Consider the following 20,584-nt stretch of genomic DNA (forward strand, 5'->3'; position numbering starts at 1 on the left):
AATGACTGCGTCTCCGTGACGCGGCGCACGACCACAAGTTGTCCATGTCGTTCGACTAAATCACTATCATGCGCGCTAAAGGACGCTGTTTTTCCATTCTCGGTGTTTATTGTGCACTGTCCGTTTTATTTTTTTCGAGTCGCCCTACTTGTTTTCACACATTAGGTAAATTCTTCTTTGAGAAGGTAGTAATGCAGCGAATCTGTGTACAGTTTGTTTGTTCAGTCTTCAAAGCTGCCAGCGCATGACTATATCGTTCGGCGCTCGGCTGCTGACCGGAAGAACGCGGGTTCAATCCCAGCTGGGCGGACGAATTTCGAGAGAGGCAAAATTCTAAAGGCCCGTGTACTGTGCGATGGCAATGCAAGTTAAGGAACATTAGTTACTCGAAATTTCCGGAGCCCTTCACAACGGCGTGCCTCGTAGCCTGTGTCGATTTGGGACGTTGTACCCTAACAGCCAACTCCCCGAACGCGTACCCACTCCCTGCGGCTTCTATGGGAAGCAGTGAGCCTAAAAAACAAGAACGCGTAGCCGAGAGCTCCGTCTTTGCGTGATTTGCGGCTCTTTTTCTATGTGCATACTTTAAGAAAAACTACGATTTTTTGGAGTGATTGCTGACGAATGCAAATCTATTACGAATATATCTTTTTTTACGACTGTGTTGAAGTATCACGAGAAAAAGAAGTTATACAGAGTGAAACTTTTCATTTCATTTGGCTCTCAACTGGGCCGCACATCAGCCGAACGACCAATGGCCTCCGGCGCCGCAAGTCAGTCGTTAGAAAATATGGTAATATATTTTCATTTTCAATTGTCATTGAACAAACTATAAACTTTATAGCAGTATGATGCGCGATTTTGACTATAGTACCACTGACCTATGCGAAGATGTGTGCACTTTTATTCTTTTACAGCAATGCAGGCAAGTTATGAGGGATTATGACTGTATAGTAACTGCGCTGATTGAGAGCTTGCGGGAGCTAACTAGTACTCCGGCATCTTCCCATTCATTATACTCCGCTGCTTAACGCGCCAAAAGCGAATGCAGAATAGATGATGAGGTGGCATCTCACTGGCGGGCCGGCAGCGGCCGTTGGCAGTCTAGGCACGTCCAAAGCCTCCAGCAAAGCTCCCGCAGCCGCTTTCAACGTTCATGAACACTGGAAGCTTGAAGCCAGCAACGGCGTCCGATCTGGCCCTTACGCCTAGTAATTGGGCGAATTTTGGCGACAGCTTGTATTGTCATGGAAGAAATCTAAGCCTATCCACTAAATTAACTATTAGTGTTACTGCCTTGCACTATACTTCTTGATATGATTTCATGCGGAAGTGACACCGAAAGAAAATACCCTAAACAACTATCCTTTCGTTTCTGTCTTTTAAACGTCAGTCACGTCTTCCTTCCTTTATTGACCATATAATAAATATGAAATCTCTGATGTGGCATCCAGTCATTTATTTTCACAATTTCGGGGTTTCGGGCAGACCAGATATATATTATATCAGCAAATATCAGTTTTTACCACCATGACCTAAAAATACAAATTTTGCTCAGAAGACACTAGTAGCCATGCATGCATGCGCGTATTTTATTTGAGACTCTCGCGTGGAGGATCAGCACGGTGAAATTACATCTTCCCTCAATGAAAAGTCACTTGGTGATGCGTCTCTCAGCGTATTTTTTCTGCAATCCAGGGCACGTAGCTGGCCAGATTGACGTAGTAGGTGTAGGTGTAGGAACCATCTTTGCATCCGAGCCCTTTGCCCCAGCTCACGATGCCCACCTGTAAAAGGAAAGGGAACATGTGATGCTATGCTTATAAGTTTTGAGCCAGCTTATTTTTGCAACCAGCTGTGCACGGGCTATAAAAAGGTGAAAACTTGCGTGAAGAAGTACTGAGGACAAAAATGCAGCTATGTGCAGGAAAGCTGAGACGAAGTTACGTCTTCTAACAGTTTATGTCCGAAATGTAGCATTCTTTTGTGTTGATGCGCACAGCTAAATAACGAAGATAAAGGACTCAGTTTTCCGCTAAACATAATAAGTTAAAATTTATGTTTATTTTCAGGATCTACAGTACGCACAGAAAAACTGAAAGCCAGAACGTTTTTTGGGGCCCGAAGTGTAGAAGCTTGGCGTTTTTAATTAGAAAGCATTAGATGGTTCTGTCCTAAGTTTCGTGTCAGCAAAACTTTCTTTCGCACGATTACATCGTTCTTCGAAGAAAAATATGCAAAAGATTAATTGTGTAAGTGCGTGATGAGATCTTGCTGTGGGAAACATTTGGTTGATGAATTGTGATGACTTAATCCATGACACATCGACGACACAATAGACACGGACGTCGACATAGCATCTGGACGTGGAAATATAAATGCAGTGTAAAGGTGTTTATTCGAAGCGGAGGTCCGTTGCTGTTGGTCGAACGGCGACACGACTTACACACTCAAAAGCGTCACTCGAAATTCCAGCTGTCTATCTCTTCGCTGCGCTGCTTGAACTCCGGCCGGTCGGTCCTATTACAGTTACTTCCCCGCGGAACAAGGAGCCATCCTGGGGACTTATGGGGAGAAAAGCATGGGCGAATCATAATAAGGCTTGAAGCGCTCGACGTGCACAGTTTCGTGCCCTCGGTGACGGAGGTCCGAAGGGGGAGCGAGCGGCTCAACGATGTAATTCACGGGAGAAGTTTATTGCACAACGCGGTAAGGTCCGTGATAGCGCGAAAGCAGCTTTGTGGGGATGCCGGGAGTGGAGGAAGGCATCCAGAGCCAAACGAGGACGCCAGAGGGGAATGAAGCGGGAGGGTGCGCGGAATCGCGACGGTGCTTCTGATGTCATTGGAGCTGTGTAGTGAAAGAACGGGCAAGTTGCCGGCACTGTTCGTGAGCTTCGGAAAGTGATGTGGCCTCGGAAGGCTCAGCGCGATAGGGAAGGGTGGTGCCCGTGGTGAATGCAGGCTCCCGAAAACATAAGAGAAAGAAAGGAGAAAACCCCGCCGTTGCCTGCGTTGAGTATTATACGCGTACGCGAGGAAAGGGAGCGCTTGGTCCCAGTTGGAGTGGGCGGTGTCAACGTACATGGCGAGCATGCCATTGAGAGTGCGGTTGAACCGCTCAGTCATGTCGTTGGTCGGGGGGTGATAGGCGCTGGTGAAGCGATGAACGATTTGGCATTGCTTTAGCAGGGCCTCGAGGGCGTTCGAGAGAAAAACACGGCCGCGGTCACTTAGCCGCTCTTACGGGGCGCCGTCACGAAGGACAAGACTGTGTAGAATGAAGCGAGCGACATCGGTGGCTGTAGCAGATTTGAGAGCCGAGGTTTCGACATAACGTGTGAGGTGTTCAACGGCCACGATGACCCAGCGATTGTTAGCCGAAGTAGTGTGAGGCGGGCCATAAACATCAATGCCGACGCGGTCAAAGGGTCGGCCAGGGCAATGTAACGGCTGCAAAGGAGCGGTGGGGGGTGGGGGGGGGGAGGTTTCTTGCGACTTTGGCACGCGGTGCATGACCGCTTGTACGGACGTACGTAGCGGTACATACCTCACGAGTAATATCGCAGACGAAGGCGAGCATATGCTTTCAGTTAACTGGCGTGGCCGCATTGTGGAGCGGCGTGGAAAGAGGCGCCGACGGCAGCACGGCTGTGCGAGGGATCACCAACAGCCATTTACGCCCGTCGGAGAGGTAGTTACGGCGGTATAAGAGGCCATCACGAACGGCAAATCAGTGGGTTTGGCGGCGAAGGGTCCGGGACGAAGCGGCCAGCGATTTTTCAGGATGGCAGCAGCGGTGATCCAAAGATCCTTCAGTTGTTCGTAGAGCATAACAGGGACGTCGAACGACGAGAAATCGTAGGCACAGACGAGGGCAGAGGGTGAATCGCATAGGAGCGGTGAACGAGAAAGGGCGTCGACGTCCGAGTGCTTCCGGCCAGAGCTATAAATAACGTGAATATCGAACTCTAGGAGATGTAAAGCCCAGCAGGCGAGTCGACCAGAAGCATCTTTGAGGGGAGGATAGCCAGCAGAGGGCGTGACGGTCTTTGACGACATAGAAAAGCGGAACATGGCAATCATCCAAATGATGACGAGACATTCTTTTTCTGTGACAGAATAGTTCGATTCCGTCTTGTATAGGGCGCGGCTGGCGTAAGCGACGACATACACCAGAAACCAAGACTTTCACTGGGCCAGAACTGCGCCCAAGCCCACACCGCTCGCGTCAGTGTGAATTTCTGTTAGACAGGCGGGATCAAAATGGCGAAGGATTGGGGGGGGGGGCAGACCAGCAGGCGACGTACAGTGCTGAACGCGGTATCGCAGGCAGGTGACCAAGACGAGAGGTTCAGGCTGCCGGCAAGAAGCTGCGTTAAAGGGGCCAAGATACAGGCGAAATTGCGGATGAAGCGGCGAAAATATGAGAAAAAGCCTATAAAACTCCGAAGTTCTTTTAAGGTGGTTGGTTTGGGGAAGTTAGCGACGGTGCGAAGTTTGGCAGGGTCAGGAAGAACGCCGTCATAGGAGATGACATGGATTAAAACTGTCAGCTGCGTAGCAGCGAAGTAACATTTTTGAAGTTGGGTTGTAGCCCGGCGTCAATAAGACACAAGAGTACAAGCTGAAGGCGCTGCAGATGGGAAGGAAAATGATTGGAAAAAAACGGCAAAGCTATCCAGGTAACGTAGGAAAATTTGCCATTTGAGGCCGCTAAGAATATTATCCATCATTCTCTCGACTGTGGCTCGAGTATTGCAGAGGCCTAATGGCATCACATTTAATTCATACAAGCCATCTGGGGTGACGAAAGCGGTTTTCGGCCGGTCAGCGGCAGCCATCGGGACTCGCCAATAGCCCTAGCGTGAGTCGACAGATGAACAATATACCGCACCCTGCAAGCAATCCAGTGCGTCGTCGTTTCGGGGGAGAGGATAAACATCCTTAAGATGATCTTGTAGAGAAAGCGGTAGTCCACAGAGAATTTGATTGAGCCTTTTTGTTCGCCACGTGGACAACATGAGATGCACAATGGCTGTGAGAGGGCTGTATAATGCCGCGCTGAAGCATATCGTAAACATTGTCACGGATGACGCGGCGTTCATTCGACGAGGCGCGGTACGGTTGCAGGAGCAAGGGGGCGTGCGTACCAGTGTAAATTGCTTGAGAGACAGCCAACGTGCGCCCCAAGGAGGGCTGGGAAAGGTCGAAAGAGTTGCGGAAGCGGTGGAGAAGTGCCAAGCTCTGGTCACGGTAAGCGACGGAAGGTCGGGAGCGATGGTACGATGAAAGACGTCGGAGGGAAGCTCATCGGGCGCAGTCGCACAACGGGCGAAGGCAGTAACTGGGGGACAGGCACGGTTATCGGAGAACTCGGAAGCAAGAGCAGGGTCCAGTTCTCCAATAGAGTTGAGGCATTCGCCGCGAAGAACTGAAGACGGGCAAGAAAATGGGTTGGCGACATACATGGCACAGTCGCCGTCGGAAATCGTGATAACGGCGAAAGGAAGCAGAAAGCGGAGATGGCGGGTGGCGGCTGTGGTGGGCGTGAAAAAAACAGGGCTGCTGAGGGAAGAGTCCGTTCGGAGCGGAACGAGGGCCGAAGAAAAGGAAGGTATGTGGGTGTCGGCAGCTACAAGAAGCTTAGCGGAGCTCACATGCAGGTCACACAATGAAACATTACACACGGGAGAAAGCGAAAGTTCAGCACGGGCACAATCAATCACTGCGCGGTGTGTCGAGTGGAAGTCGCAGCCGAGGATGACATGATGAGAGCAGGCGCTCAGGACAAAAAACTCGATGATATAGGCGACGTCGTTGATTGAATCGCGGACCGTGCAGGCTGCGATGGGGTGGATGCGCTGAGAGGTGGCCGTACGTGGTAAAAAGTCAGACAGCGGCGTTGTCATGTTACGAAGTTTGCGGCGAATGGCGTCACTAATCACTGATACGGCAGAACCCATGTGGACGAGCGCGAGAACGGGGACGACTTCAACGAACACCTCAATCCCGTTAGCAGGCGCAAACGGATGGCTTAACAAGTTCGCAAAACACGCAGTTCTTGCCTCCGAAACTGCGGCATTCAGTTTTCCTCTTGGATGGGGTCCGGGTGGCGGACAATCGGCGAACTGGAACGTCGGCGAGGTGAAGGCGAGCGGCGAGTAGGGTACCAGGGGCGAAAAGTAGATGAGGCAGAAGAGGCACTAGGTAAGGCTGGGAATCGTAGTGGAACGTGCGCAAGGCATCCCCAAAACGAGAGAATCGATGAAGGCAAAGACGTGCGACATGGCTCGGAAGACCGCAAAAGTAGCAGATTAGTCGATTGTCGTCGACACGCCAAGGGTTCGTAGGGTGTCGGCGTAATTGACGAAACGGGACTAGTGGCGGTGCAATGGACGGCGGTGGTGCATAAAGGCAGGGCTGCTACGGTAGGAGGCATAGGTGGGCGAGCGCCGTGTACTGGCAACTGCTTCAGCATAAGTAAGCGGGCCTGCCAGAGGGGGAGGTGGGGGGCTGGATGGCAGAACTGCAGTGACCTGGTCGTGAATAGCACGGCGGATAGAGGGAGCGAGGAATGGCGCCAAGCCGGGAGTAGGGCAGACGGGGTCGGGAATGTGATGCAGCAGAGAAATCTGGCTAGCGACTTCTTCGCGGACAAAGTCTTTGACCTGCTGCCTGAACAGGGACTGCTTCGAAGACGAGCCACCAAGGGCCAAGCCCGCAAGGCCCTCTGCAGGCGCGCAGGACTGCCGCGTAGGTTGCGTGTTGCTGTCGGAGTTCGTCGTAGCTTTGACACAGCTGGATGACGGTAGCGATAGAGCTGGGGTTCTTCGCCAGGAGCATCTGAAAAGCATCATTGGCGATCCCTTTAAGGATGTGGTTGATTTTATCAGTTTCGGTCATGGACCGGTTGCGTTGGTCGAACGGCGACCCGACAGACACACTCACAGGCGTCACTCGATATGTTGTTGTTGTTACCTTCGTGACATCCCAGTTGCACTTCGTCTACCACTTCGCTGCGCTGCTTGAACTCCGGCAGGTCGGTCCCATTACAAATGAAAAAGGAACTACACCAATAAAAAAAGAAAAGTAAAAAATAAATGAAAATAAAAAGAAAGAGAGTAAACACTAAAAATAGTAAATAAAAAGACAAATAAGAAATAAAACAGAAAAATAAATAGATCACTTACTGGTGTCATGGAAAGAGCCAGCGTTCTAGAAAGATGCATGCCTATGCATTCTTCCACGTAAGCAGACTAAAGTGCCCTGGAAATTCTTTCGTGTTGAAGCGACCCCATTTCGCGTGCGCACAAACGAAAGGCCGCCACATTCGCCCCTGTGCCGACATTCCGCACCGTTGACACAGTTTTGAAGGAGATAGGTGACAAAAGCCACCTCATGTGAGATTTGTGATGAGCCGGCCATGATGACGAAAATTCTATCGACTGCACAAAGCCCGCACTGCATGTTCACAGTGCTGAGTGTTAAGCGTAGAAATACGAATGGGCAACTTTTGTTTGCCCTAGAGTCTTTTTTTTGTAGTCTGCGTTCTGAATAGCGTGAATACAATAATAACATAGTGAATCTAACCATTTACAAAGAGACATGGTGCAAACGCAAGTGCATGCGCATACCACTCTCATTCAGGTAGTAGGGCTCCGTCGGTTACTATAACAGGTAGTGCTCAAGCACTTCTCTTATTGGTTCAGAGTTAAAATGGCTTTAATGATTTTGATAATAGTTCTCAGCCAGCACAGCAGTTACTCGGAAGTGCAGGGGCCAGAGAAGTGAGCCCCTGCTACGCTGTGGCTCGACCACTGCTGGACATGTGCTGAAAGGTTTGACAGTGCGAACTGAAAATGTTTTTTTCCACAGCAGAGTATTATCCAAGTGAACGAAATCTTGGTCCTCCGTGCAGTTCGCGTTTTTCGCGTCATGAAGCAGGCGGTCTTACATATCTATTTGTTGATGATACCCACCTAAGAGCCATGTCTTTTAAGGAGAAAGCTGTTCCGATCTCAGCGAGGTGTCGGCGGACATGCTCGTTTATGTATCAACGAAAATAATTTTTTCCTCTCTTCCACAAGGTGCTGTAATTTATGCTAAAAACGATAAGATATTGTTAAATATTATGTGTTTTAAGAAACTTAATTCCTAAGCTCGGAAAATGTCACAATTTACTGAGGTTCACACCTAAATAAGAATCAAGGCCCTCCAGTTAAAAGCACGAGATATTGTTGAATATTGACACCAAATTCATAGATAAAAATTCTCACTCGACTTTATTTTGTTAGAGGTAATGAACAATTACAATCTATTACCAGCCACATCGGCAAGAATCGCTTACTGTGTCGCCACTGCAGAGCACGTGATCAGAATATCAGAATATATTTATTTAACATCATGGCGATGTTGGGTGCACCGGCAAAAAGCCAGTGGCAAGGCTTGACGAGGCCGGCGCACCCTACAGAAGCTTGGCAGTGATATACTTGTTCACGTTAATAAAACAAACGAAAGAAACAATACGAGGGCACTTTCAACAAAAAAAATGTACAAACATACAGGATATATAACAGTTTTTGGCATTATTTAGCTATATATTTATAAGGATTTCTTATTTAATAAATGTGGGAGAGTGAAGTTCGACATTTGATACCCGTAATTTGTGCGGGTCTTAGGTACAAACCAATTCAAAACTATTCGAGTAGAGTATTTAGACTCTTTGTATTTCAGTCCAGACAGCTGTAACATAAAGCAATTGTTTTTAGCAACACTTGTTTCATACCGTCTTAAGAGCAACGTTTCATACAACTGGGGAAGGGGGGTGATGCCGAGTGCCTGAAATATCGGGCCACTATGCTCTAGTCGCGGAGCATTCACAATGCTACGAACAGCTTTTTTTTGAAGAAGGTGCAAACGATTAATGTTGGTAAAAGACGTAGTGCCCCAGACCAAAAAGCAATAGTTAAGAACAGAAGAAAAAAGTGCGTTATACAGCATTTGCTTAATACGCTTCGGCATAAAGTACCTTAGTCGACATAAAATACCGACAACCTTGGACTGTTTGTTTATTACCATTTCGACATGATCATTCCATTCCGTCATTCCATCATTCCGAGCGAGCTGCAAAGCACAAGTTGCGTGGTTGTTGAGTAATTGATGCAGTGGGGGCTTATTGACACTAGAAGTTGATAGAGTTTGCCGTTGATGCACAAAGAAAGCACACTGAATGTTTGTGTAAGTTGGGTGCTATCTGGGAAGAGACGATTGATATAAAGACTAAACCTCAGTTGGTCACATCGGACGCCGTCCAAGGCATATTAAGCACAATGGTCCATGTAGCCGCCTATTTTTCTGGTACTTTGTGCGCTGTGACTCTCTGCAAAGCGAATATGTGCAGTGTCCCTCGACATCAGTATAAAGACATCGTAAGAGACTTAGTTTCGTCACTTCCGCAGAAGTCATTACGGGGGCTCCGTTTGGTCAGGCAGGCCAAGGCAACAATAATGTCAACATTTTTAAGTGGCAGTCAGTGTCGCTCTTCACCGAATTTTCTCTGACGTGGAGAGGGAAGAATCACACAGGAATTTCTTCTCTCCTGTTTCGCATGAGAACGAAGACCCCACTTGAACGGGCACTCCGGCACTCACATCAGGAGGCTATAACCTGCAATCTGGAAATTTATTCATATCTGCCTTTTTGATTTTCATTTTCTCACCCAATCATGATCAACTTTTCAAAGCACAAGGCTTTTGGGCAGAATAGGGCCACCGAACTATTCATTACTGCTACTTTACATCAGTTTCTTGAGAACTTGAGCATAATGCGATCGCAACACCCTGTACTGTCGTGTTCCTTCTACTTCTAATCTTATTGTGAATCTCTAACCCGGTTCTGTTCTTTTCCTTGTGATTTAAGATTGACATCCACACTATTTTGATTTTCATTCTTTTACTCTTGGGCCTCGCAAATAAATCCTCTGGAGACTTATTCCGGTCATGACTAGTCTTTTGAATTTGGGCTGGCTGGGTGGCTGGCTGGTTGGTTGTTTTACGGGGACAAACATCGCAAAGCAAATCAGGCTATATGGGACGCCGCAGTGGAAGGCTCCAGATAATATACGCCACCTGGAGTTCCTTATTGTGCACTGACATCACACAGCACGCGCGCCACTAGCATTTCGACTCCATTAAATTGCGACTGCAGCAGCCGAGATCGAACCCGCGTCTTTCCGGTAAGCGGTCGATCACCATAACCAGTGAGCCACTGCGGCGGCTTGCCTCTCAAGGCTTTACCTTGCTGCCACATGTTTGAGTGTGGGCTCAGCATATTCTCATGCAGATTTGCGGTCTGAAGTTTCCTCTCGTGGTTGTAGCCATTAAAAGAAGATAATTTAGTTCCTTTTTTGATGAGGATCCTTGAGAGAGAAAGGAATTTTGTTTACTTCAGACAAATTTTGTTTCACTACCCCAAGCTCTCCTCTCCGCAATATGTTTGTACTGAACGTAGAATGATATGAAGCAGCCCAAAGGCATCCTTGCCTGCAGCCTTCTCTGTCGGTCAACTGATGACTTGCAGAAAGTGTTCTAAACTGACAACCGCGGGAAAGACCTCGGATGGGTAGTTTTATGTAATGCCGACTTTAATCGCTGCAGTACGACGGGAGCAAAGTCCGCTTTGAAAAAGATATGCAATGGTTGGTGTATAGCGCCGAAGGATCATGTTGTTGCATGACTCAAAATTTTCTGATATCCAGCACTTCCAAGAAAAGGAATTAGCTTCGTGCACAATATCCCCTCTCTGGCCCAGACGACGGCTTCGGACAAGTCATGGTTCACTCAAAGCACAAAAATTCATCATCCTAAAACGCTGTTGCTAGGGCATCAACTGAAAGTCGCTAAAAATGATAATTTATTGCCTTCTGCTTCCCGATAAGAGAACCCCTGCAGATATGAATCCAGAAGTCATATGCGCGTGAGAGAAAGATTAGGAGAATGGCATATTGGCGCGGTGGTCGTTATTCATAATTATTTAAAAACAGCGGTACCGGACATGCGACGAAGAAAAGACAAACACTATTGCACAGAAAACTTCTGTCATAGTTTCTGGCTCGAGAGATTTCAGAATCAATAGAAAATTAAGCACGCATATAAAAATGCGTACGAATACTCTGGAAAAGTCCTTCTCAACCTTCCCGTCTACAAGGCTAAGAAAAATTTTCTTAATTATAGGGGCTGTCGACGCGCCTATTCACACACCACACCTTTGCTTGATTATTTCTCTTCCCAAACAGTGTACGTATTAAAGAGGTCTTAAAGGATAACTTCGCTAGGAAAGACGCAGGGTAAATCCTACATTCATTTCGTAAAAACACAGCCATCACTTTCATATTTTTACATTGATGAATGTACTGCAGGAGTTCATAATGAGGAAGGGAAAAGAACAATTCTTTCATATATGCAGAGACGATTGCCTCCCAGTTCAGAACAAGGAACGAGTCCTTCACACTAAGTGTTGACAGATTCTTTCTAAGGAACGCAGGTGCTGCCATTAGTAATGTGTGGTGCTCAGAAATTATTGCTCTAACTTTAGATTGGTGCGTTTTGGCTGCAAAGAAAATTTCCAGAATGGATAGCTACGCATCCGTTATGGACACACACTGCACATAGCGCAGTCTTTGTGGCTTCTTCCTTCTTCGGTGTTCGTTAGGGTAGTATTTAAATAAACAAGAAAAGTATATGGTGGCTTGGCGTGTTCTGCAGTGGATGTGCAGTTCGACAATACCTGCCGCTGGGGTTGGCTCTAGACTTCTAAATTTTTTTCTCCCTTTACACAAAAATTAATACAAAATACTACAGATTGTAAGCAAGAAAGTGTATGTATATAGTGGGCTATCTCACATATATTTATCAGGAGGCACTTATCCTGAAATAATGTCTGAGTCTCAAGAAAAATTCACTTTTTGCGAGATATGGAAGTTTGTAGTTCATAATTGAAAACAATTTTAACACATTCTTAGCATAAAATGCTGCAATAGTTGAAAGCCAGATATCTGTATCAAGGAATAAAAGTTTACGATGGATATTAAAAAAAATCATAACTCCACGCTGTTTGCTTTAATACTGAACATAGAAAACGTCGAAATTTTGCATGGCTCCATTGATGACGCCAAACAAAAAAACGAAGGTAAGACCATCTAAATAAAAAAATGCCAATTTAACCTATTTCAAACATCATTCGTGAATTTTCAACACCAGCCTACTTTTGCTTCTACGCAGGTATTTCGAACTGCGCTCAGACCTACAAAACATTTTTTCGAGAAAAATACTTCGACCATATTCTTTTCGCATAATCTTCAACTAGTCCAAAATACTTTAAAAGAATTTGCGGTCGTCGCTTTTGGTGTTTAGGGTGTTTCGCATGCAATGAGTCGAAGCGCAAGCGAAAGCGAGATGGTTGACAGACTGCTTACTCGATGCACATACAGTGAGCCCCGAATCCGTATCCCTCAGCGGCTGCGGAGTATCTCTCATAGGTCGTGTTAAGATTTTTATTGCAGCAGAAGGGGTAACCAACCACTTGATCCATAGCGGCCGCCACTGACACGTGAGGGCATCAATATTTAGCACAAGAACATCACCGCCGCGGTGCTGGCTGAGTCGTTATGGTGCTCGGCCGCTGACACGAAAGACGCGGGTTCGATCCCGGCCGTGGCGTTCGCGTTTCGATGGAGCCGAAATAGAGGCCCGTGCACTGTGCGATGTCTGTGCACGTTAAAGAACCCCAGGTGGTTGAAATTATCAGGAGTCCTCCACTACGCCATCGCACATTGCCACAGATCTTTGTGACGTTAAACCACATAAAACTAAACAAATCAAGAGCCTTATGTTGTGCAGATGGGTTAGCATAGCTTATCGAAGTTATGGGGTCACTCTGCGTCCAGCCGGCCGGGAAGGCGAGCTTCCGTGCAAGCTACACGCAGGCGTTATTCGAGTACGCAACACGTTTCCCCAACCTGTGGCGCAGAGTCGCAGCCACGGCAGGTTCGGACGAAATAGGCAACGGCAGGACACGCTAGGAAATAGTTTATTATCCTAACGTGAGGTAAAGCACACTGCGGAAGAATGTTCTATCTGTAAAATAGATGTTCAGAAGCTCACCAGGTCGTTGACGTCGTCTGGCGTTGGTGTTCGGGGGCAGGCGGGCAGCGGAAGGGGTCCGTGGGGCAGTTAGGTAAGGTCCGGCGGCGAGAGTCCCTTCCCGCCGCGCGTTCCCCCCTTTTATCCCTTCGGACATTGCCTCCCTGGCAGCAAATCGTTACCGTCAAGCTTAGGCGTGCTACTCTCTCCGCAGATGGCAGCGCGCTGCCGTGACGTCACGTCAGTGCTGGGGCGGAAATGAGCAGAGTCGCGGGGGTGCCTTCTCTCCACATTCCTGGTGGCCAGCGCGCCCGTGTAAGTCACGGTCGCCGCTGGCGCGGGGGACGAGGAGGGGATACCAGTGTATCCCACATCCTCCCCTCCTAAAGAAGCCTCCCGAACACAGAAACAGGGGCACCATTACTTGATCTTCTCTGCCGTCCTGAGATCGAGGTTCGAAGTTCTTCAGCTCCCGCAGGTGCATCGGATGACGGCCGCGCCACGCCCCCGCCGATCAGCTGCTTCGCTCCGAGGGCTTGGCCTCCCGCACGATGACGCTTGGCATATTGCTCCCTGTCACGGTCTTCCGAGTGCGCGCGGCTGCGCCGTTCCGGTGAATTCGGTCGACCGCCTCCATCGGCGGCGATGGCTTGGAGGCCAGGTCCATGGCAGCGCCCCTGAGGTACTGGGTCAGGTGGCTTCAGGGGCCAGGGCTGCGGCGTTTTATGGTTGAGGCCACGGTTGGGCTGCCCTGGCATACCTGGTCAGCAGGCGAGGACCCAGGGTTGCGGTGGTAATGGGGCCCCGCAGGCGGTGGCGCACAGTCGGCGGGTGGGCAGCACCGATGCGAGGTGACAGGTAGCAGGGGTGACCAGGGTGGCGACTCAGGTCGCGGGCGGGGCGTAGCGTCGAGCCTTGGGCGCGGCGCGTGGCCGAAGGTGGATGGTAGCTGGTAGTTGGTAGTGGAACGGTGTCGTTCTGATGTACCCTGCTTCTTTTCCATCTGCGCTGAAAAAGGTCAACACATATGCAGCCAGCTCCCGCAGCGCGTTCTGCGTGGCTGTTCGACCCTCACGATAGTCATGCGGGTTAACGCAAGTCAGTCTTGCGTGACACTGATCGGCATGAGCGGCCCGTACGTTCATGCATCTAACGAGACTGCCTGTCGGCTCGCGCTCTCGCTCTAGGCTGCGCAGGCAGATTCTGTTTCTGTTTAGGGCGCAAGTTATAGCGGGATGCGGGGTTCGCCGGCTGATCGCAGCGCTCGTTACCCGACTGTGGCGCGGTTCGGGCAGCGTCCTCTACCCACTCATCTCGCTGCACGTAGCGTTTCAGGTCGCATACGTGCACCGGTCCGCCTGTCGGTTTCGACCGCAAGTCCTCGAGCCTGTAAACGAGCGAGGAAAGTTTCTCTCGCACGCGGAACGGCCCGATCCATTTCGGCGCCAACGAGGCCGCAAAATGTTTGCTAGCGTCCGCTGAGAACGTGCTGGCGTCGAAGCACCAGATCGCCCACTTCGTAGTGAACATCCCGGTGCGAGCGGTCGTACTGTGCTTTCTGCTGCGCCCTAGCGGTGCTCAGGTTGCGGCGAGCCTTGCGTAAGGCCTCCGTCATCTTAGCGCGCAGCTGCATGGCGTACTCAGCTCGTGCTGACGAAGCGACTGGCGTCTTCCTGCTGTCCGATAGAATCCGGTCCATCGGATTTAGCAGCTCTCTACCCAGATTGAGAGAAGACGGCGCATACCCAGTGGGCGGCCGGCGGCACCGACGCCAGCATCGAGCAACAGCTACAAGCCGCGGTTACCGCCATCGAGCAGCACCTTGACGGCACCGGCCTAGTGTGCTCGCCCGCCAAATCCGAGCTGTTCGTCCTCACACCATTACGACCGGGACGGAAACGCGCTCCCCTCGGGAGTGCGATCACATCAAGATCATGACCGCATCGGGGCAACGCATCCCCGAAGTTCCCAAGATCAGAGTCCTGGCCTGCTGCTAAACAAGAGCGGCCGCAACGACGAGACCATCAACAAACTTACCACCAAGGCAATGGACGCCATCCGCTCATACACCGAGTCTCGACACGACGGGCGGGCATGCGTGAAGACAGTCTCGTGCGGCCTCGTCCAGTCGTTCGTGATCAGTCACATCGCCTACGTTGCGGCCTACCTCAACTGGCAGGTCACTGACAGGAACAAGATCAACACGCTGATCAGACGGGCTTACAAGACGGCGCTGGGCTTAACGGAGACCACGAGTACGGCTCGGCTCCTGCAGCTCGGCGTCCATAACACCCTAGAAGAAATAGCCGAGGCGCAGCTCACCGCGCAAATGGAGCGCCTCTCTACCACCAAGACGGGGCGCAGTATACTGACATCCCTGGGTTACAACCCCCGAACCACCAGCCGGCAACCATGCGAGATCAGCGAGGAGGCGCGGGCTCACATCCATGTGGACCCCATCCCGAAGAACATGCCCCCCGAATACAACCAAGAACGGCGGCAGGCACGGGCCCAGGCCCTCATCGAGAAACACGCCCAAGACCCGCACGCCCGGTACGTGGACGCAGCGGAATACAAACGAGAAGGCTTCGCGGCAGTGGTCGTTGCGGCGGCTACCGGCACCACGACAACGGCAGCGAGCGTGCGGTGCACGGACGCCACAGACGCCGAGGAGGTTGTCATCGCTCTGGCGATCTCCAAGGCCGAGTGTCACACCGTGCTCAGTGACTCGAGGAACGCCGTGCGCAACTTTGCCAAGGGGCGAGTGAGCGCGCCGGCGGCCGCCATCATCGGCAAGCTCCAGCCCCAAGACCGCCGCAGCACCATCCGTATCAGTGGTTCCCGGCGCACACGGGCGAGTGTGCATCCTCGCCGAACCACAACGAGACGGCCCATTCGGCGGCGCGAGCGCTTACCCTCCCGCGCCCCCGAGAGTGACCGTTCCGTATGGTGGTTCGAAACCAAGGACCGCGTAACCAGCTATGGCGAAGTTACCATGTGTTACCGCCTAGCTCGACGGACAATGCCGCCTCCCACACGGCACTCAGTCGGGAGGAGGCCGTCATCCTAAGACAGATACAGACCGGGTCACTCCTCGCCCCGGCAGTGCTACACGTACTTCACCCAGAACTCTATCCGAGCGATGTGTGCAATATTTGTGCAGCTGGTCCGGCGGACCAATGGCACATCATGTGGGACTGTGCCAGGTTCCTGACCGAGGCTACCTCCAGGATATACCCGCCCGAACTTCAAAGTGCAGTGCAGTCTGCAGACAAGGACATTCAACTATGGGCCGTCCAGCAGGCCCGGGGTGCGCTCGAAAAGCACAAGCCTCACGACCCACCACAAACGGGCCGAACGGGGGTAGTGCAGAGGAGGGCATAACCCCGGGTCGACGCTTGGCCAACGTCACGACGCGTCAATCCGTCGGTTGCCGGCATTTTCAATAAAGTTTTTCCTACCTACCTACCCAGTCGAGCGGTTAACGTCGAACGCAAAGCAAACGCGATCTCCGGCAGATAGGAGTCCCAATCTTTGTGCCTCTCAGAGTACGCGACAAGCAAGTGCTTAATGTTGCGATTGACTCGTTCCGTGGGGTTCGGACTGAGCATGATAGGTGGTCGTTTTCTTGTGCTTAATGCCGAGTGCAGCGCACGAATTAACGAACACCTTCGCAGTGAAGTAGGACGCGTTGTCCGTTATCATCTGCTCTGGGAAACCGAACCTGGTGAATACGTCCATCAGCTTCTCCATGATCACTCGTGCCGTCAGCTTTCTAAGGGGAAAAGTTCAGCCCACTTGCTGAAGTGATCCGTGGCCACCAGCAAGAACTTGTTCCTACTCGGTGTCATAGGATACGGTCCCATGATGTCACACGCCGTGATTTGCCAGGGAGTCTGGCTGTTAACCGGGTGCATGAGGCCGGGTGGTCGTCCGCCTCGGGGCTTCACACTTTCGCACACGTGGCACGAGCGGGCGTAGCGTATTACGTCCCTTTCATGCCAAGCCAGGTAGCAAAGCGACCCAACTTAGTATAAATCTTGGGGCCGCTTGCATGCCCAGCGATGCACGAGTCGTGAAAGTAGCGTAGCAGTGCTGCTCTCAATACTCGCGGTATCACCACTTTGAACGCCTCGTTTGTGTCGTTCTCGGAGGGGATATACCTCAGCAGGACGCCGTCGGAATTCAGCAGATACGAATCCATCGCGCTCGCAGCACTACCAGCTGTTTCCGAGCGCTCCGCACCGACAGCAATACCAGCTGTCTCCGTCTGCGCGGCGGCCCTGCCGCCCGGCTCCCGGAGCCCGTCGAACATTTTTCGACAAAACAGATCCTTCTGCTGAGCTTCGAGCAGCTCCTTTCTGCTGAACACGATCCCCACGGTACTCGCGTAGTCCACGTGGTTCACGCTCTCGCCCTGGATCAACGGTTGGTCCGCGTTCCTTACATTGGCTACGGCTCGGGTCTGTCCCTCACTGTCTCCGGCTGTCGGGCGGTCGGTCGCGTGACCTTCCTCGCACTGGACAGGCGCTCGCGAGAGTGCGTCAGCCACAGCGTTGTTTTTCTCATTGCGGTAGCGCACGGTGAAGTCGTAACGCTGCAGCAACAGGGACCAACGAGCTAGGCGGCCGCTCGGCTCGCTGAGTCGTCTCAGCCAGGTGAGCGCCGTGTGATCCGTCTCGATCACAAAGGCCACCCCATCGACGTAGTAGTCGAACTTACGCAGAGCAAAAACTATCGCGAGACATTCCTTTTCTGTCACCGAGTAGGTTCTCTCTTCCGGTGTCAACGAACGGCTCGCGAAAGCTACCGGACGGAGAACACCTTCATGCTCCTGAAGCAACACTGCTCCTAAGCCCAGGTCGCTTGCGTCGGTTTGAATCACAAACTCCCTGCTTAGGTCGGGTAGCTGCAACTCAGCCGTGTCAGCGAGCGCTTTGGTGAGGTTGCGCAGTGCATCCTCTTGCTCGTGACCCCAACTCCAGCGCTCGCCTTTCTTCAAAAGCTTTGTCAAAGGCACCTGCAGCGCTGCGCAATCTGGGATGAACTGGCGATAAAAGTTCGCCATTCCCAGGAAGCGCCTGAGACCGGCTATATCTGTGGGCGACGGAAACTTAAGCAAAGCCTCAAGCTTATCGTCGCACGGCAGAATGCGGCCTCTGTCGATAGTGAACCCCAACAGTGTTATTCGGGTCGCGGCGATCTGTGCCTTCTTCGGATTCAAAGTGATTCCCGCGGACCTCAGCCTCTCTAGGACGTCCCTCAAGTGGCGCAGGTGTTCCTGGAACGTTGTCGAGTACACCACGATGTCGTCTAGGTACGCGAGCGCATGTTGCCACTTCGCATCTCCCAGAACACGGTCCATTAGGCACTGATAAGTAGCGGGTGCTCCTACCAAGCCAAAAGACATTCTCTTGAACTGGAAAAGGCCTCTGTGACAAGTGAAAGCAGTTTTCTCTTTTTCCCGCTCATTCATTTCAACCTGAAAGTATCCGCGGCTAGCATCGATCGTTGTGAAGTACTTCGCCCCACCTAGGTTGGACACTAGGGAAGAAATGGTTGGTAGAGGGTAGGAGTCTTTCCTCGTAACCTCATTCAGCTTGCGGTAGTCCACGCAAAGTCGATATGTATCGTCTTTCTTTTGAACCAAGCCTACCGGGAAGCCCCAAGGGCTGTTAGACCTCTCAACAACGCCAGTGTCGATAAGTTCGTCTAAGGCGCTGTCCAGTGCTTTTCTCTTGGCCAAGCTAATTGGTCTAGGATTGCACTTCCAAGGCAGTGCGTCACCCGTGTCTATTCGGTGCCTGACTAGGGTAGTGAGGCCCGGGCGGTCAGTGAATGTCGCGTTGTACTCGTAGAGGAGCGATGACAAACGTGGCTTCTCCCTCTCCGTCACGCTGTTCACTTCCGACAACAAGGGGTGCGCTAACCTTCCCTGCGCGGCAGAGCAGCATTCTACCGCGGCAACCTTTTCCCTGCCCTCTCCCTCAGCGGCGATGGTCCGCTCGCCTCCTGGATCTCGGGCTGGCGGGGTGGATTTGTCACGGTCTCCCCCCGCTCGCGCCGCGTTCGGAGTCTGAATGGTCTGCGACGCCGCGGGCGCTTTTGCGAAAGGCTTCAAGGCGCCTGACGTGCGTTCCCTGTAGCCTCCGCTGTTGATGTCTATCACAATACCTGTCTTGGCTAGGAAGTCTCGTCCAAGAATTACAGGAACGGATAAACAGTGAAGATGAACGAGGCGTTGTCGCCGCACGCGTCTTTCCCAGCGAACCACTATCCTAGCTGCACCGCTTGATTGCGCTGTGCCACTCGCGAGGCGAAAAGTGGTATCGCACTCTCTCAGCCGGAGTTTGTTCTCGCGGAGATGGTTTAACACCTCGTCACCGCACAAAGAAGCGCTTGCTCCTGTATCTAGTAACGCGGTGAACTTCTTTCGAGCTATCGTTAGCTCAATGAACGGCGCTGGCAGGTCAACAGAACTTCCTACGCGACATGCCAAAGGCGCTAGCAAACCAGGGTTTACTGTGTACGCCGCGCGGGATCGAAGGTCGATCACCGGCTGCTTTGGCCGTTTCCCGACCGTGTTTGGTCACGGGCGGGAGGGCGGCCACACTCGCGGGCGAAGTGCCCCGGCTGGTCGCACCAGTAGCAACGGTTGCCCGGGCCCCGACGGGCTAGGCGCTGGTCGCCCCGTTCCGGTCGGTCATCTCGAACTCGCGGCGCGGATGGTGGGGGCCGCGTGTCGGCCTCGCGATCTCGCCTTGGTTCGTTCCGCTCTGCGACAGCGTGTGCTATTCGCGACGCGTAGCTGAATGGGTCCAAATTGCGGTCGGACAACTCCCAACCCCTTGGGACACGCTCGTCAGCAAATCGTTCTGACGATTCAGCTCTGGAGGGGCTGCGCGCTGAGCTGCCATTCCACGCGCAGCGCGGCTCAAGTGACAGCGATGCGGGTGGGGGCGGCCGATACGCTCGTGCAGAGAGGATGTCTCCCTGAATGCGCTTCGCCTCAGCTGCCAGCTCATCAAAATCTCTGAACCTGACTCCTCTCAGGTAAGCCGTGAAAGTCGGGTGCGCTTGTCTTGTGACACGCTCAACTTTCTCCGTGTTCGTGGCGCGAGGGTCAGCGAGGCGATAAAGTTCGTTCATCACTCGGACGTACTCTAACAGAGACTCGTCGGGGTGCTGGGTTCGGAGCTCCAGCTCTCTCGTCAAACGCCACTCATAGTTTGAGGGGAGGAATTCGTCGCGGAAGCTTGCGCAAAACTCCTCCATTGTCCTCGCTCGGTTGCCGCCTAGTCGGTACCAGCGGGCCGATTGCTCCGTCAAAGAAACAGGCACCACACGCGCGAGCATTTCGGCGTCTGTGATTCCTGTCACTTGCTGATAATGCAGCAGACGGTCGAGGTACTCATTTGCTCCCGTAGTGTCGTGGTACCCCGT

At 51.8% G+C, this 20,584-nt stretch overlaps 1 long non-coding RNA gene across 1 annotated transcript in view; it reads right to left on the reverse strand.

Annotated features, from left to right (window-relative positions):
- Positions 1-1,541: 1,541 nt before the first annotated feature.
- LOC144097425 (uncharacterized) overlaps positions 1,542-20,584 on the reverse strand; it is a 34,796-nt gene continuing 15,753 nt past the window's right edge. The window contains exon 3 of the long non-coding RNA XR_013307015.1: positions 1,542-1,787. This is a non-coding gene — a long non-coding RNA (uncharacterized LOC144097425). The remainder of the gene's footprint in view (positions 1,788-20,584) is intronic.

Source organism: Amblyomma americanum, chromosome 7 (assembly GCF_052857255.1).
Source record: "Amblyomma americanum isolate KBUSLIRL-KWMA chromosome 7, ASM5285725v1, whole genome shotgun sequence".
Lineage (NCBI taxonomy): Eukaryota > Metazoa > Arthropoda > Arachnida > Ixodida > Ixodidae > Amblyomma > Amblyomma americanum.